We start from the raw sequence: 3654 nt of genomic DNA, 5'->3' as shown, positions 1-3654 counted from the left end.
AACCCCCCCAGCCATGGGAAACGGGTCCGAGGGAGGACAGGATCCCCCAGACACCCCCAGCCCCACGGTGTCCCCCAGTCCCCAGGGAAGCAGCAACGGGGTTGCTGCCGGGGGAAGCAGGATTGTCCCCAACACTCACTGCAGAGCAGGGGGGCAGCGGGTGTCCGGGGGCAGCGGCGCTGCGATGGCCTCAGCCCTGCTCACAGCCCATCTCACCAACGCCCGCGGTGGGAAGGGTGTCCTGGGCAAAGCGAGGGGGAAACAGGGAGCTGCTATGGCCTGGGCCGGGGGCTCGTCTGCCGGTGGGGGGCACCTGGGCCGTGCTTATGGCTGAGGAGCATCGTCTCCAGCCTGGGATCATCCTCCCTGGTCGCGGAGCAGCATTGCAGAGCCCAGGAGCATCATCCCCATCCCACCCTTGGCTGCAGCCCCGCCGGGTGCTGGGGTGGAGGCTCTGCCCGAGGGGCTGAAGCCACTCGGGTCGGAAGCAGGTTCTTCTAAAAACAATCGTCTGCCGGGACTTTCCTTTCCCCAGAGAGCCTGCGTGTGACAATTGTCAGCCGGTCCCCGTGCTCTCGCTCCCCCGAGGATTTCGCTCGCTGCCCAGGTGCGCCGGCTTGCTGCGATGCAAATGTGGTGCCAGATATAACCCCGCCGGAGGGAATGGCTCGGTGGCACAGGAGTGCGCGGCTCCCCGGGGGCTTCACTTCCCTCCCGGCGAAGCGAGGGGGGCACCAGGCGTGACGTGAACCCCCTTCGTGTTGCCCGGGGGACAGCCGCGGCCCGTCCCAGCTTTGCTGCCTGCACCTGCGTGTCCTGCAGGGCGTGCGGGCAGGAGCCCCGGGGCTGCAAAGCTCCTCCTTGGCAGTGCCAGCCTTTGGGGGGCACACGGCTCCGCGTGGGGGGCATTCGCGAAGCCCCCACCCCGCTGTCACTCAGCCCATGTTACTCAGCCCCCCCCGAGGGAAGCGCAGAGGTGGCCCCGCGCCCCGCTCACGCCTTGCCCCTCGGCTTTTGGGGGGCAGCGGGAACCCCGCACCCTCCCGGGGGCAGCGGGAGCCCGGCAGAGCCGCCCAGCCCACGCGGAGGGCTGCGACACGCCGGCGGGTCCTCGGCGGGATGGCGCGGAGGAGCGTGACTCAGTGAAAGGCTGGAGAATTGGGACAAGGAGGAGGTGGCGGCGGTGACTCAGGCCTCCCTCACCCGCTCTCCTCCCCCGGCACTGCTGGTCTTCGGGTGCCGGACCGCTCCCCGAGGGGGAGCAGGAGCCGGCCGGGATGCTCAGAGGATGCAGTTCAGCACCCGGCAGAGTTTGCGGGATGGCGCGGAGGAGCGTGACTCAGTGAAAGGCTGGAGAATTGGGACAAGGAGGAGGTGGCGGCGGTGACTCAGGCCTCCCTCACCCGCTCTCCTCCCCCGGCACTGCTGGTCTTCGGGTGCCGGACCGCTCCCCGAGGGGGAGCAGGAGCCGGCCGGGATGCTCAGAGGATGCAGTTCAGCACCCGGCAGAGTTTTATAGGATTTTTCATGCGTTACAAAGCGTGTTTCAACACGATGGGGGAAACGAGTTCCTCTCTGCTCTATCATAATTACAGCATATCAGCAGATAAGGATCTCTCTGTGATAACACCAACTGAACATTTTTATAAGCCTGCTGCTTTAAAGGGGGTTTGGTTCCAGGCAGAAGAGGGTTTTTAGCATCAAAGCAGCTCTTATTCAGGGAAAAGCCAGGCTGGGGATACGCTGTGGGATTCGCTGCCCCCCGGCCCCTAGCCCCCTCAGCTGGCCCGGGGCTGTGAGCGCTGGCAGCGTTTCCCCCAGTCCTTCAGAGTTACCTGGCAGCGTCACAGCGAGGGGGAAAATAACTCTTGGTGCTTGCGTTTCACCCAGGCTAGGAAGGAAGTGAAGGTAAAAGAAAAAAAGGATCCTCTGACTTTTTTTTTTTCTTCTCTTTCTTTCTCTTCTTTTCTGTGTTTCAAGCGTGTCCAGCTTCTTGTGGTAGAAGGTGTCAGGAGAGTATGAAATAAGTGTGAACAACGTCAACCTGCTAAAACAGGTGCTAAAAAAGGGCTGCGGGAGGGTTGGCGCGAGCCTCCACCCTCCCCGCCTGCCAGGCTGTTTCCGTCTGACTGACGTGCGCCGGCACGGTGGGCGCAGCCCCCGTCACCCCATGGAAACCCTGAGCCCACCCCGCGCCCGCCGGAGCAGCCGTGCTTCGAGCGCGTCCTGGAGCGGGTCCAGGCACGTGGGGCTGAGCGTTGCCTTCGCCCCACGCTTCTGCGGGGGGGGGGAGCAGACCTGTCCCCGTGCAGATTACGGGGGACACCGGCGATCGCTACAGGCTTTGCCGGGAGGGGCGGCAAGAGCGCGGCTGCACGGGGAGGAACTTGAGGGGCGCGCGCGCCCCGTCCACCATCCCCTTCCCAAATGCTCTTCTCCCCCCGTGCTGCCTGCAAGGGGGACGCCCTGCGTGCCTGCGAGAGGGCAGCGTCACTCACACGGGCCCGGCATCACCTGCAGACGCCTGGGATCCCAGGCGCAAATCCGTCCGCAAGCATTTGCCAGCACCGCGGCTCAGCACCCGGCCGAGGCCACCGCCAACGCGCACGTCAGGGCTCCTCGCTCCTCCGCACTTCTACCGGAGCCTGGTTTCGCTATGACTGTGCTCGGTAACACCAGGGCGAGGAGGACGGCGCTTCGTGACACATCACGTCGCAAGGAGCGAGTCCCGAGGCCGGGAGCGGCTGCCTGCCCGCACGCTCGGGCAGGCGCCCAGGGCATCCCGCGGGAATCGCTTCTGCTCTACCGGGGCAAATTCGGGCCGTCCCCCTCCCTCGAAGGCTTGTCCCGAGCTCGCGGGGGAGACTAGGAAAGCCGGCGGCAGCCCCAGGTCAGAGAAGGGCACGTTTCCTTGGTCCATATCGTTCATCTATTAACCAAAAGTAAAGACCGATACCATTTTTCAGCAGTTAGAGGAGCAGACTCCGTTATCTTTAAGTCTCAGAGTGTATCAGCGCTCCACCGAGTAGCTAGTTGGTGTTCTGCTAACCACAGCCGTTGCCATCAGGGCGGCAGCCCCGGGTGGAAGCACCACGGCTACGGGCTGGTCACAGGTTTCATCACATCTTTGCGATTTACAGATCCCAGAGGCGACAGACGCGAGCGGCTCCAGCCCCGGCACTCCGGGCCCGCTCCCCTGAGCTCCCTCCCGCTCCCCAGCCAGCGCTTGCCCTTCACTTTCCAGCTCCGAGCGCTGTCATCGCCTCTGCTTTCATGGCTGTCAGGAACGAGCTTTGGCCCTGGGAGAGCAGCGCAGCGCCGCGCCGCGCCGCGCCCGGGGTCCCTTCAGCTATTATGTACACGAGAGTTTACTGAAATTTAAAAAAAAAATTCAATAAACTTTTAAGCACAAGAGGCTCGTTTCTTAATGCTAAAAGCTCGTTTCCCGAGACTCCCCTGCGCTGCCCGCTGTTTGGGTATAATTCAGCAGTAAATAAAGAAACCAAGTGAGACAGACGAAACAGCTGGCTGGAGCGCGTTCAAAGAGAACGGTCCAAACAGAAATTTGTTTCGGATTCAAAATAACCAAACCAGGAGCAGAATAAATCAGGCTCACAACAAATACCAGCGGTTTCACCCCCCCCCCCCTCCTCT

The sequence above is a fragment of the Aptenodytes forsteri genome, unplaced genomic scaffold (assembly GCF_000699145.1).
Source record: "Aptenodytes forsteri isolate BGI_AS27 unplaced genomic scaffold, ASM69914v1 Scaffold90, whole genome shotgun sequence".
In the NCBI taxonomy this organism is placed as follows: domain Eukaryota; kingdom Metazoa; phylum Chordata; class Aves; order Sphenisciformes; family Spheniscidae; genus Aptenodytes; species Aptenodytes forsteri.
Note: the sequence above shows the minus strand (reverse complement) of the source record.